Genomic DNA, 15,426 nt, shown 5'->3' with positions numbered 1-15,426 from the left:
TAAACTCCATAAAAGCTTGTGCACGTGCCATTTGTGTAAACCATAGTGAATTTGAAATAATGTGCATGAATCATACATCACATATTAAAATTTTGCAGAAATTAAACTATATGCAATGCAACCCTATTCTAAGCAGAAATGTAACTCTTATTCCAAATATTACATTGATTTTTACATTGAATTGAAATAAAAGAAATAAAATGGCTAAGTCTTCTTCTTGAATATTCTTGCAAAACTGGAAAATAAAGTTAGCACAAAAATGTAGGTTTTTCTGAATTTATCCGAAAATATGAAAAATTATCGGATATTATTCAGATATAAACCCAGATTCATACCCCCTTTGATATAAACATGATAAATAATGAATAAATTTCAAAAATAAACTTGAAAATTCGAAATTGGGGTCAAAATGACCAAAATACCCCTGATGACCTTGAAATCAGGGTTTTCTGAAAGAATTTTTGTAAATTTTGGAAATTTGAAAATCAAATAAAATAAATCAAACATAATATGATAAAATATGATAATATGCATGAAATCTTGGAGAATTAGAAATTGAAATTTCGAAATTTAGGTCAAAATGACCAAAATACCCTTGATAACAAGACTATGGCCTTGAAACCAGGGTTTTCTGAAATAAATTTTGCAAAATTGAAAAATATGAAATGCGAATGACATTAAAATTAACCCTAATATGATTCTACATGCTTATGTACATGATAAAAACCCTAAAATGGCGAAAATATCATAAATATCAAATTTAACCTGATTTTCGCCTGATTTTCGCTTCTGAATTTAAAGATAAACTAACACATGGAGAAAATGAACTTGGAATTAAGCCAAATTTGGCATGGACACCTAAAATAACCCTAAAAACAGAATAGAGCTCGAAAATCTAATTTTTTTGTATTTTTAAATATGGAAATTCAAATAAAAACCCTAAATTTTGTGATTTTTTGCCTAAAATGTTGATTCTAAAGTGAATTTAGGATATCAAATTTCCATAAAAATTTCCCAAATTTTATGGGATGACAGAGGACAGTAAGGCAAAGATTTTTTCCTTTTACATTTTCTGGTTTTGACCTATGGTCGGAGCTGTACCACTCCGGCAAGTCGGATCGGAATCCAGCGACTCTAGTAAATGAAGGAAACAGACAGGTTTCGGTAGAAAATATGGGAAAAATGGCAGACAGATGGGAAAATGGTTGAAATTGTGGGAAAATGTCCCTGACAAACAGAGGAAGATTTAATCTTTTGACACTATTAGGATTCGGGTTACGGTTTGGAAAAGGCCACACTGTTATCAGAGACCTAAATCTCTAGAATTCCTGGACATTGGATCTGTTAGACAGAAAGGGAAAATCCGGGAAAAATAATGAAACAGATCCAAAAATTCCCAAATTTTGGGAAATGACAGAAAATTATGTTAGAAACAACTTTCATATTAAAAGTTTTTGCAGAAAAGCTACAGATTGGGTGGAATTGATGAATTAGGGTATGTCTATACCCTGATGAAAGAAAATCGATATTTTCCTAGGGGTCTGAGAAATCCGATTTTTTACAGAGGTCAAAACTGTCAGGAAAATCCTAAAAATTTCCATATCATAAGTAGATTCAATTGTGAATCCAATGTGATTTTTTGAGAACAATCCAGATCTCCCACAAGGGTGGTGTTGGAGGTTCTTGTCTGCTAAAGCGCAAACTGGAAGTTCCAGAAATGCAGAATCCCGGTTTGGGATTTGATTTTTTTAAGGAGGGTTTCGAAACCCGAACGGACCTGAGTTTTTGGCAGGGAAACACAGACACATAACTACGACTATAGTAATATTTTTAGGATTTATGAATAGAAAATTAAATATGAAATTATAATTGAACTACACGCATGAATTTAAATTTATAAACTATCAATGAAATTTCAATAAGACAACTAACTAAATGAAATGAATGAAAAGCAAACTAAACATGCTGTCTAAAACATGAAAGTTATAGGAGAAATAATAAAAAAAAAAACAGAAAATAATCAAGGAGGCATACTTGAAATTTGCTTTAGCTATTCGGAATAAGGGGCTTCATCCATTGAACGGATGGACTTCCTCATCCGTATAGCCCTAAGTTCATGTAAAACCTAAAAAAAAGAAGAAGAAAGAGCTTATTACCTTGGCTTGGTAGGTTGGAGATGATGCTGGAACCGATTGGAGATGGCGCCAAGGAAGGAGGACTTGCTGCTGTGGTGGAGATGACTATCACCACGGCAAAGCTGGAGCAATGGTGGCTGCTTCAACTATGTTGTGAATGGTGGCTTGGAGACGTTGGAGCAATGACCAAGGAGGGCTGGGAGCTGGCTGCAATAAGATGGAGGTGTGGATCTTGCTGCAAGGCATTGGAGTGGTGCTGGACCTTCAAGGTGGAGGTGTGGCTGCAAGCTGGAGCAAAGGGAGAATCAAGGGAGAGAGAGAGAGAGAAAGAGAGAGGCCTCAAGAGGTGGGCAGCCGTATCGTTTTTTTTTGTGCTTCTTTTCTCCTTTTGTTAAAACAAAACTTAGGTCTTTAATATCCCCAACTTAGGTCTTTGATAACCTAATGAAAAAGAAGATCCAGAAGTTTACGTGAATGGCTGGGAAGGAGGGAAAGGAAGGGAGGAAGGAAAGAAGGATGGGAAGAAAAAAAAAGAAAGAAAGAAGAAAAAGAAAAGGAAAGAAAGGAAGAAGAAAGGGAAAGAGAAAGGGAAAAAGAAAAAGGAAAGGAAGGAAAGGAGAGGGGGCTGGAGGTTTGGGTGACCACCTTGTGGGTCCCACCTTAGGAAGAGAAACATAATAAAAAAATAAATAAATAAAATAAAATAAAACAAACAACAAAAAAATAAAGAAAAAGATAAATTTTTTTTTTCTTTTCTTATAAATTAAAACAAGAGAATGCAAATGGATGGGCCATCTCAAAGAGGGTCCAAATTTTGATTTTGAAATTCATTTTGACGATTAGAGGGGTAAAATAGTCTTTTCAGAAAGTTTTCAAACGAAACGAGCTATTTTTGGCAGTTTTTGAAACGAGCTCGGATTTTGAAGTTCAATACCCCATTGCGAAGCAAATCCAGTGTAAAATTTGAAAATTTGATTTTAAAAGAAATCCAAATTGTTTTTCTTGAGAAAATATTTCCAAACAAAATGAGCTATTTTTGGCAGTTTTTGAAATGAGCTCGGATTTTGAAGTTCGATACCCCGTTGCGAAGCAAATCCAGTGTAGAATTTGAAAATTTGAGTTTGAAATAAATCCAAATTGTTTTTCTTGGGAAAATATTTCCAAATTTAGACTCCTGGGGGTAAAAATGTTAATTTTAAAAACCCGATGTTTGAAATTGATTTCTAAAAGCTTTTGAAACTTGATCTGGATTGAAATTTATAAAACTGGAGTTCTGGACTTCGAAAATGGAATGAAATGTGATGAAATGTTATGAAATGTTATGAAATGATGAGAAATGATATGAAATGATGAGAAATGACATGCGAAATGCATACCTTGAATTAAGAATTTTGGATGTCAGACCCCGATTGACACTTATACCAGTTTAAAAAGCATTAAAATTGATAAAATTTGCAAAATAGCTCAAGAAATGGTTTTCGGGACTCTACTGGGTCAGAGTGACACTGAAAATTGGGGTTCAAGCTGGATTGAACTGAGATGAGCTAGATTGAGCTGGGTTTTAGAGTTTCAGAACTCCAATGAGCTGACAATGATATTGACTCAACTGACCTTTCCGACTGAATTTTCAAGAAAAGTTGCCATTTTTAGAGAAATGGTACGGAATGATCACTGGAGCGAAGTCAATTACGAACCTGAGTTGGGTTTGAGCTAGAACAAAAGTCAGTAATACTGATATGAACTAAAATCAAAGCTTGAACACTAGCTCAATTGACTGAACTCAGCTCAATTTCAGCTGAAATAGCTAAAATGGACTAAAATGGGCTCCTAGACACTTGGAAATGGTTTTGAACTGAAACTGGAGCACTTGAACTCCTGGTAAGCTCAAGTTAGACTCTGGGGAACATGACTAATTGGGAATGACTGACTTGGAGACAATTGGCTTGGATTCGAGTGAGAAATGAGCTCATTTTTGAAGAAATGATCCCATTTTGGCAGGAATGGTCAGAAATGAAAATGGTCTGTTCATTGTGAGCTCAGATGAGCTTGAGATGACTGATATTTTAACTGTTCTGAACTGACCAATGAGCTTGGTTGACTCCGACTGACTGGGGTCTGGGATGACCTAGGGGTAAAATGGTAATTTTCCTAATGAAAATGGGTAAAATGGTGATTTTCTGAAACTGACTCGGGCTTTGACTCCTACACTGACCTGACAGGGTTGGCACTATACGAGGAGGGTTATTTAAGAATGGATGAGCAAAATTTGGGGTGTTTACAGATGCCCCTCTTTGCTACTAAGCCGACTTGAAGACGAGCTTAGTGGCAAAGAAACACACACCAAATTTTGGCTATAAAAATGCCCCAGTTTGAAGGATCTGACTGGGTATGAAGAAATTAGCCCTGTGAAAATGGTAGATATGAAGTGAAGAATAAAGAAGAAAATTTTACTTCAAAAGAAGTGAGATTCAGGTTTTGCCCTTAACCTGGATGGGACGGGAAATACTTCGTGTAGAAACGAAGCTCAGGTTTGACCCTTAACCTGATGAAATACCTCATCAAAGGAGGCTCAGGTTTGTACCCTTATCCTGATTGGGCAGAAAAATGAAATACCTCATCAAAGGAGGCTCAGGTTTGTACCCTTATCCTGATTGGGTAGAAAATGAAATACCTCATCAAAGGAGGCTCAGGTTTATACCCTTATCCTGATTGGGCGGGGAAATGAAATACCTCATCAAAGGAGGCTCAGGTTTATACCCTTATCCTGATTGGGCAGAAAATGAAATACCTCATCTAAAGGAGGCTCAGGTTTATACCCTTATCCTGATTGGGCAGAAAATGAAATACCTCATCAAAGGAGGCTCAGGTTTGTACCCTTATCCTGATTGGGAAATGAAATGAAAATGGTATGTTGGATGGTGAATAAGACAATTTTCTTGAACAGGAATAAGGTGACTCTTTCAACAACACGAAAGATGAATTCTTTCGACAACGCGAAAGATAACAAGGCGATGCAAAGGAACAAGGCGATTCTTTCAACAACGCGAAAGATGACAAGGCGATCCAGAGGAGCAAGGCGATCCTTTTGACAACGCAAAAGATGAATTCTTTCGACAACGCGAAAGATGACAAGGCGATCCAGAGGAGTAAGGCGATTCTTTCAACAATGCGAAAGATGACAAGGCGATCCAAAGGAGTAAGGCGATTCTTTTGACAACACAAAAGATGAATTCTTTCGACAACGCGAAAGATGGGAAAAGGCGATCCAACGGAACAAGGCGATTCTTTCAACAACGCGAAAGATGACAAGGCGATCCAAAGGAGTAAGGCGATTCTTTTGACAACGCAAAAGATGAATTCTTTCGACAACGCGAAAGATGGAAAAAGGCGATCCAAAGGAACAAGGCGATTCTTTCAACAACGCGAAAGATGATAAGGCGATCCAAAGGAGTAAGGCGATTCTTTTGACAACGCAAAAGATGAATTCTTTCGACAACACGAAAGATGGAAAAAGGCGATCCAAAGGAACAAGGCGATTCTTTCAACAACGCGAAAGATGATAAGGCGATCCAAAGGAGTAAGGCGATTCTTTTGACAACGCAAAAGATGAATTCTTTCGACAACGCGAAAGATAACAAAGGCGATCCTTTCACAGAAAAGGCTAATCTTTCAACAACGCGAAAGATGATAAATGTTACTCTCTCAAGGAGGTAAAAGGTGATATCAGGATGTGTCAAGATGGACATCGAGCTCTTCACTTCATGTCAAGATAGTAAGAAAATATTGCCAAAATGTTAAAAATTGTTTGTTGATTCAAAATGCTTGAAATTGATGTATATTGGTATGAAAATCTTTCCTCTTTTCTACCTGAAGTATTACCTCCGACTGGGCTTAACTCTATAGAATCAAGATTCGAATTTAAATTGCTTGCAATTGGCTTTTTTTTCAAGGAAGCTATCAATTTCCTTGATATGAGCAAAAAAGAGAGTATTCTTGATATTGTGAGAGCAATTGGTGAAAGAATATTGATAATAGAATTTCACAAAATTAAAGAAGATTCTTTGGCAAATTTGGCAGTCTGATATCCTGGGATTCTTTCCTCATGATGATTTTTCTGCCCACTTTTTTTTTCTTTTTTGGCAGAATTAGAGTTCTCTTAGGTTTTTGGGGATTTTATTACATCATCCTTCATTTTGGAGATGTCCTGACTTTTCTCTCTTTTTTTTTGGGGGGGGAAGGGTACGTCACAAACTCCTTCATCTTGGAGATGTTTCGATCCTTCTTTTCTCTCAGGGATTATATTGACGGTTATTGGCTCTTTGGTTGGAAGTCTCTTGATGATAGCAGAAATTAAATATCCTTTAGGGTTTGTCGGGAGGCTCATCACAGTCGCCTTCATCTTGACGGTGCTCTGAACTTTCCCTGGAAGGATCCGTCACAAACTCCTTCATCTTGGAGATGATCCAAATCTTCTTTGGCCCCGGGGGTCTACTCGCCTAATTCGCCTTCATCTTGACGACAGTTGAGAGATCCCTTTTGCAGATATTTAATTGCAGCTTTAGGTGATTGAGGAGATATAGGGATTGAATGGATTTTTCTGTATCACCCAGGATATTTCGACTGCTTTATTTTCCAAGAATGATCTTTAAAAATGTGCCATTGACTGCGATCAATATCAATCACTCATGGCTTTGCAACAACATTGAATTTTCTTTGCTGGCCATATCGAGGATTTATTCTTCATCCTTTTGGTTGGCCAATAGAAAGAATTTGAATTTTGAATCCTTTTTCACAAAAGCTTTGACCTTTCGAAAATAATATTGAAGGTATTCTGAGGTAATGTTTTTGTGCAATAAAAATTTTGAAATCAACAAATATTTAATGGCAAATTGGCAAAATTTTCTTAAAATCCCTTGTGAAAGTGAGCATTTGAGATGCAACGCAACACATCCATGACTAAATTGAATCCTGAAAAGACTTAGTAAGAGATCAACTCAAAGGTTAGGTTTGGTTTTGATTTACCAGCTCGAAAGCAGGATTTGTTGACCGACCAGCTCGAAATCAGGATTTGTTTTGACTTACCAGCTCGAAAGCAGGATTTGTTGACCGACCAGCTCGAAAGCAGGATTTGTTGACCGACCAGCTCGAAAGCAGGATTTGTTTTGATTTACCAGCTCGAAAGCAGGATTTGTTGACCGACCAGCTCGAAAGCAGAATTTGTTTTGACTTACCAGCTCGAAAGCAGGATTTGTTGACCGACCAGCTCGAAAGCAGGATTTGTTGACCGACCAGCTCGAAAGCAGGATTTTTTTGATTTTAAAATGATTGACATTAATGAAATTGTAACCCGAAGGCTTGGAAAATGGTAGATATTGACAAAGTTGTAAACCGAAGGTAGGAGAATGATTGATGTTGGTAAGATCGTAACCCGAAGGCTTGAATTGAGAATCTGATAGAGTGGGCGGCCCAGAGGCCTGATTGATCAAATTGGATGTCCCGAAGGTTGAAATAGAGAATTGGGTGACCCGGAGGTCAAAATTAGAAATTTGAAAATTAGAAATTGGATGACCCGAAGGTCGAAATTGACATAATTGATATTGAACTTGAATTCTGATGAAAGGTCAGCGTGAAGACTGCACCTAAGAGATTGAATAACGCGACCAATGAGCAAGACACCAACACGAGTGTTAGATTTTTAAAGGGTACCAGTACGAGCACTGGATTTTGAAAACGTACCAGTACAAGCACTGGATTTTGAAAACGTACCAGTACAAGCATTATGTTTTGAAAGATTACCAGTACGAATACTGGGTTTTGGAAGATTACCAGTACGAGCACTGGATTTTGAGAGATTACCAATACAAACACTGGATTTAGAAAATTTTACCAGCACGAACACTGGTTTTTGAAAATCTTACCAGCACGAACATTGGTTTTTTTTTTTTTGAAAATTTAACCAGCACGAACACTGGTTTTTTTTTTTTTTTTTTGAAAATTTTACCAGCACGAACACTGGTTTTTGAAAATCTTGCCAGCACGAACACTGGATTTTGAAAATTTACCCAACTGATTCTGATGAGAGATTTTCAATCTTCATCCTCACGATGACTTAGACAACTGTCGGGGTCTCAGGATTTATCCATTATCCTGAATGGGTAGTTCAGGTTTATCCCTTAACCTGAAGGGGAAACTCAGGTTTATCCTTTATCCTGAAGGGGTAACTCAGGTTTATCCCTTAACCTGAAGGGGAAAATGAAAATGGTACATATGGATGCAAATGAATGCGAATGAATGCATGCAAATGCAAATGAATGCAAATGTATGTAAGTGAATGCAAATGCATGCAAAATGAGAGATTTATTTGACCCTGCCTGCATACAGGATGTTTTGAAGACAATTTTCAAAATAATGCCCCAGTATAACTGGGGAGTGAGAAGTTGGATGAAATGATAAGTAATTAATATTTGAAGAATACTTTCTGACTTTTGATTGATTCAGGAGAGACTCTGAAAAATATCACTTCTCGCAGAAGGACATGGTGCAGAGAAGGAGAAATTGATAATTTTATTGATGCATTGAAGGAAAATGACAAATCAAGGAAAGATAGACAGGATTACATCATCCTTTGAAGGCAAAATGAGAAATGGGAAAATGCTAGCATCATCGGCTTTTTGAGTAATCGAGAAAAGATGGCTAGTCCTTCTTTTTATCTTCAACGAGGATATTCTTATCAATGCAATCTTGAATAATATTCTTGAAGACAAAACAGTGGTCAGTATCGTGTCCTACTGCCCGATGGAATTTGCAGAATTGGTCCATGAACCTTCCCATGATCATGGGAGGATCTGTGGCTCTTGGAAGCTTTACCATTTCTTTGGTCAACATATATTCAAGGATTTCATCGAGAGGTTGCTCAAGAGGAGTAAACTGACGATCATCACCCCAACCATCCCGTTTTATCTTTTCTTTCTGCTGACTCAATTTTTCATTCTTCTTTGAAGACTTTTCTTTCTGACCTGCATGATTGCTCTTGCTATTTTTGTGGCCACTGCGGTCGACATTGGCAGAGAAGATGAAATTTTCCTTCTTCTTTGAATCTTGATTATTCTTGACAAGGGTGATGCCATCATAGACCCCATTCTCTATTCCCATCTCGAGCCACTCGGCCCGTTCAGTAAGCTCAATAAAAGATTTGGAGGGTGAGGTGGAGATAAGACCTCTCAAAGGTTGTGAGAAATTGTTTAGAATAATCTGGAGTACGTGCTCCTCTAAGATGGGATTTCTCATTTTATTGCAAGTGCCCCTCCATCTGCGGATGAAGTTTCTGGCTTTCTCATTATCTCTTTGCTTTGTATTATAGAGATGGTTTAGCGTTGGCGGCACTTTGGTGTTTAAAAGGAATCGTTCAATGAACAGATTAACCACTTTATCAAATTTCTTCAATTCGATGGGATTGATATGCTCTGAGTACCACTTGGCGGCGGTGCCCTCCAGACTGTGAGGAAAACATCTAAATAAAGCACGATTGTCTCTCTTGAATCGATTGCACTCCGCAAAGAACATAGTCAGGTGAGCCTTGGGATCGCCAGTCCCATCAAATTTGACAAATTTATGGGGGAGATCTTCTAGGCTGTCATGACCATCTAAACCATCATAGAAATCTTCGCTTGTGAAAATCTTTTTGCCCTTGTCGCGGGCTTGCAGATCCTTAACCATTTTGACCACATCTCTGAGTTGTGACTGGTCAGAGTTATTAGCATAATGATCTTTTAGCTTATTGTCTGACCCCTGCCCCTGTGTCATCTTCTGAAAAGCTTGCTGAGCCTCACACTCTTCATCGGTGCCACCTCCTGATTCTGCTTCATCAGATGTATCCTCATGTTGGATACACTTCTTGGATATCTTCAGTTGTTTCTTCAATGTTCGACCCTTGATCTTTTTCTTGGTAGGAATCTCGTCGGAACCGTCCCCTGTTTGCTCTGCCATCATCTTATTCAATATCTTTCGAAACATGGCATACATCTGAGGATCGATATCATCATTGGCTTGTTGACTTTGGTTCCTAGCAGATCGCGGAGAATCCATCTCTTGCTCGCTGCTACTGTTAGGGTACTGAAGCGACACTATTTTCTTCTTGGATCTGGTCTGAACCATTCCACGATGCCGAAACTCTCTGTAAGACGAATAGGATGATTAGAATGAGAGAAAATTCTTGAAGACAATGACTTAGAGAATAGAATGAAAATAATGGATGAAGATCTGAAATTGGGTTGACAGTTTGAAGGATATCCCTTTACCAGGGATGAGATTATAGATGGGATTGCGACAATTGCATTGTTATTCCATGAGAGGAAATAAACAACCGAGATATGTCTTGTTACCTAGGCGAGGTCATCAAACCAAGAATATTGAAGGATTTTTTTTTTATTGAAGGAAAAATTTGATTGCATCAATAATAAACTTGGGAAAGAGGGGGCGAACAGACAATTTGCCACCACTCTTTATAACTAGCAGAGACACGAGGACCAGGAAAAAGTGGAAGAGTAACAAAAGAGTCTCAGCCATATCTGGCAGAATGGTATGTTCCGGACCACTGCGCTGATGCAAGGTTGAATTCTGGCATAACCCCTAATAGTAGCCGAGCTTCTACGCGCTTCTGTCTTTGAGAAAATTGCTTGACGCATCGCTCTGGATAGTAGTAGGTACAGGAAAATGGGCCAAGTAGCTTGAACTGCTTGCCATACACATATGTATATTTGGGAAGAAGGCGAGCCCTTCAGTGCACAGAACCATTGCATGCTGATTTCTTTCTCGAGTTGTTCTAGATAATGAGCTAACTTCTGCAAATGCCTCATACTGTTGATAGATCTCGATCAGGCTCACGTACTCATTCTCATTTTCTTCAATCAGTGGCCAAGACTTACGCCCTGTCATGCGAGCCACGACATCTTTAGGGTCCAGACCCTTGACATTAATTAGAAACTGTTGCTCTAACGGATCTCCAGGCGGGCTGGCTCAGGTAGTCCCATAATCTCTAAAAACCCATCCATCAGTAGTGTCATCTCGCCCCACGAAAACCAAAATGTGCAGATACACGGATTCCACCGCTCTGCCAGTGCATAAATCAAATTGTCGTTGACTGTCAACTTTCCCACTGCAGATGTCAGTTCCAACCCGCAATCGCTCAAGCAGTCCTGAAACATACGAGAGAAGTTTTTGAACCAGACATAGTACCACCGGAGAAAGAAGGGACCGGTGCTGAGAGCTCGATGCTCGAGAAGAATTTGTCGCACCTCGTAGGAGATGTGACGCTCAGAAAAAACAGAATCAAGCTGACTAGATGCCATTGGACTGAAATATAGGAATATTGGATTTAGACATTGGAAAAAAAATACGAGAATTTTAAAAATTGCAGGCAGGATAAAAAGCTAGAAATTCGAAGTCTAGAGGAACAAAAGAATGGAAAATCTCCTGGAGTTTTGAAGAAAAGGTGGATAATTTGAAAAAAAATCATCCAGGGTTTTTGAGAAAAAAGAGATATTTCATAAAAGATGAAAAATGAGGTATTTTGAAAAATTGGGAAAAATATGAGAAAATAAGGCGAAAATGAATATCATATATTCAATCACAAACAATTATGCACATATAGCAATCCCTAGGAAGCCAACTCTAAATGCATTGATTTTGAAAGAGCTTTAGGACCCTAATCCTGACTCTAGGCTCAGATCAACTGTGTCCAATCATGGTATGCCGATATACTCGAGCCAAGGCTCGATGTACGTGGCATAAAACTCATCTTCGGGTCTAGGCTTGTGTTTTCCCAACATCCTTGAGCGCCTGCCGATATACGTTGGACTATGGCCCTTGGTACGTGGCAGGGGGGCGTTAGCCCAAATAAGTGGCCCAGTTGTGAGGCTCTGTCCCGAACTATGGTTCTGGAAGAGAGCTCAGCAACGTGAAGACTGGGTAGACATAGGTGGGGTGGTTTTTGAAATATGATCACATGCAGGCAAACAGAGGGCTCTAAGTCCTAAAGAGATAGAATTTTGAAAACTTTTGAAGAAGCAAACATTGTTTTCATACAAGTCCAAGATTGAGGAGTGTTGTATTTCAGACCTAAGTCTAAGTGAGCATGCATAATTCTCCTCAATATGGTCCTACCAAACCATGCCTAGTCTATATGCAATCCATGTCAGCTGGGTTCAAGTCTAGGCTCCTAGGTTCACATGATATCAGAAATTAAAAGCTGACAGTTCATAGAGCATGATTTTGATAATTGAGCTAAGTCAAAGCACATAATTGATCAGACGAAGACAGGTCCCATCACGATCGCCAAACCTGTTATCATCGCAAAATTTTTTTTCCCTCCCTTGCGAGAGAGAAACGAATTTGCGAGTCAAACTTGACCAAAGTTTTGAAAATTGTTTTGAAAATTACTCGCCTCTGTTTTGAAAATTTGCGGGAAAATTCCGTGGAATGGGATCCGCCTGTCGGTACGAGGTTCAACCGTTCCTGGCGCCTTTACCAGGGGTAATTGAACCAAGGATCAATTACATGCTTTAACTTGACTCAAATATCTAAATTATGCTCTATTTTTCCTAGAAAGCACAAAGAATCAGGCTTGTGCTATGAAATTTTGAAAATAATGCAAGTTTGAGAAACATGATATTTGCTTTGGAAAATTGAAATATGCTGGAAAAATGATTGGAAAAGTACTTGAAATTGGGATTCCTGGGAAAATCATTGAAGTTCATTAAAAATCAGAAATTTGCATTGGAAAGTGATTTCTCAGGAAAGCTTAAAAATCTGAGAAAATTGGTTTTGAGATTGGAAACTTGGAATTGATTTTATGAGAAAATGGATTTGAGAAATGCTGGGAAAATCAGGAAATTCATTGGAAAAGGATTTCTGAAAAGGAGAATGAATTCTCAGGAAAACTGGGTTCTCAGGAAAATAGGAAATCTGAGAAAATCGATTTTTGAAAACTTGGGATTTTGAAATTTGAGAATTTTAAAACATTGGAAAATCTTGGTTTGAACTTGGGAAATGCTTTGAAATCTCTTTTGAAAACTCAGGATTTTGAGAAAATCAGATCCTGAGAAAGACTTGGGAATTCTTGAGAAAGCTGAATTTTCTGAAATTGAAATTGGAAAATGAATTTGAGAATAATGCAATTTGAATGATATGAATGAATGAATATGAATTTGAAAAGGGAATTTCATTGAGGAATTGGGAAATCCTTTTAAAACTTTAAAAAATGCAGTGCATTTTGAAGTTAGCCTAAGTGTGTAGGCTGAATGTGGCTAATACGAAGATCATAAATCTTGGTTTTCTTCGTATTCTGACTATGGCCATAAATACGAATCCCACCGAGTTTATAAACTCCATAAAAGCTTGTGCACGTGCCATTTGTGTAAACCATAGTGAATTTGAAATAATGTGCATGAATCATACATCACATATTAAAATTTTGCAGAAATTAAACTATATGCAATGCAACCCTATTCTAAGCAGAAATGTAACTCTTATTCCAAATATTACATTGATTTTTACATTGAATTGAAATAAAAGAAATAAAATGGCTAAGTCTTCTTCTTGAATATTCTTGCAAAACTGGAAAATAAAGTTAGCACAAAAATGTAGGTTTTTCTGAATTTATCCGAAAATATGAAAAATTATCGGATATTATTCAGATATAAACCCAGATTCATACCCCCTTTGATATAAACATGATAAATAATGAATAAATTTCAAAAATAAACTTGAAAATTCGAAATTGGGGTCAAAATGACCAAAATACCCCTGATGACCTTGAAATCAGGGTTTTCTGAAAGAATTTTTGTAAATTTTGGAAATTTGAAAATCAAATAAAATAAATCAAACATAATATGATAAAATATGATAATATGCATGAAATCTTGGAGAATTAGAAATTGAAATTTCGAAATTTAGGTCAAAATGACCAAAATACCCTTGATAACAAGACTATGGCCTTGAAACCAGGGTTTTCTGAAATAAATTTTGCAAAATTGAAAAATATGAAATGCGAATGACATTAAAATTAACCCTAATATGATTCTACATGCTTATGTACATGATAAAAACCCTAAAATGGCGAAAATATCATAAATATCAAATTTAACCTGATTTTCGCCTGATTTTCGCTTCTGAATTTAAAGATAAACTAACACATGGAGAAAATGAACTTGGAATTAAGCCAAATTTGGCATGGACACCTAAAATAACCCTAAAAACAGAATAGAGCTCGAAAATCTATTTTTTTTTGTATTTTTAAATATGGAAATTCAAATAAAAACCCTAAATTTTGTGATTTTTTGCCTAAAATGTTGATTCTAAAGTGAATTTAGGATATCAAATTTCCATAAAAATTTCCCAAATTTTATGGGGTGACAGAGGACAGTAAGGCAAAGATTTTTTCATTTTATCTTTTCTGGTTTTGACCTATGGTCGGAGCTGTACCACTCCGGCAAGTCGGATCGGAATCCGGCGACTCTAGTAAATGAAGGAAACAGACAGGTTTCGGTAGAAAATATGGGAAAAATGGCAGACAGATGGGAAAATGGTTGAAATTATGGAAAAATGTCCCTGACAAACAGAAAAAGATTTGATCTTTTGACACTATTAGGATTCAGGTTACGGTTTGGAAAAGGCCACACTGTTATCAGAGACCTAAATCTCTGGAATTCCTGGACATTGGATCTGTTAGACAGAAAGAGAAAATCCGGAAAAAATAATGAAACAGATCCAAAAATTCCCAAATTTTGGGAAATGACAGAAAATTATGTTAGAAACAACTTTCATATTGAAAGTTGTTGCAGAAAAGCTACAGATTGGGTGGAATTGATGAATTAGGGTATGTATATACCCTGATGAAAGAAAATCGATATTTTCCTAGAGGTCTGAGAAATCCGATTTTTTACAGAGGTCAAAACTGTCAGGAAAATCCTAAAAATTTCCAGATCATAAGTAGATGCAATTGTGAATCCAATGTGATTTTTTGAAAACAATCCAGATCTCCCACAAGGGTGGTGTTGGAGGTTCTTGTCTGCTAAAGCGCAAACTGGAAGTTCCAGAAATGCAGAATCTCGGTTTGGGATTTGATTTTTTTAAGGAGGGTTTTGAAACCCGAACGGACCTGAGTTTTTGGCAGGGAAACACAGACACATAACTACGACTATAATAATATTTTTAGGATTTATGAATAGAAAATTAAATATGAAATTATAATTGAACTACACGCATGAATTTAAATTTATAAACTATCAATGAA

The 15,426-nt window shown here is 37.2% G+C and overlaps 1 pseudogene; it reads left to right on the top strand.

Annotated features, from left to right (window-relative positions):
- The first annotated feature begins 2,176 nt into the window (after positions 1 to 2,176).
- The window catches only part of LOC149849075 (putative sugar phosphate/phosphate translocator At1g48230 pseudogene), an 88,832-nt pseudogene continuing 75,582 nt past the window's right edge, over positions 2,177 to 15,426 (top strand).

The sequence above is a fragment of the Nuphar pumila genome, chromosome 1 (assembly GCF_984573655.1).
Source record: "Nuphar pumila chromosome 1, dmNupPumi1.hap1.1, whole genome shotgun sequence".
NCBI lineage: Eukaryota > Viridiplantae > Streptophyta > Magnoliopsida > Nymphaeales > Nymphaeaceae > Nuphar > Nuphar pumila.
This window is presented reverse-complemented; position numbering and strand designations above follow the sequence as displayed.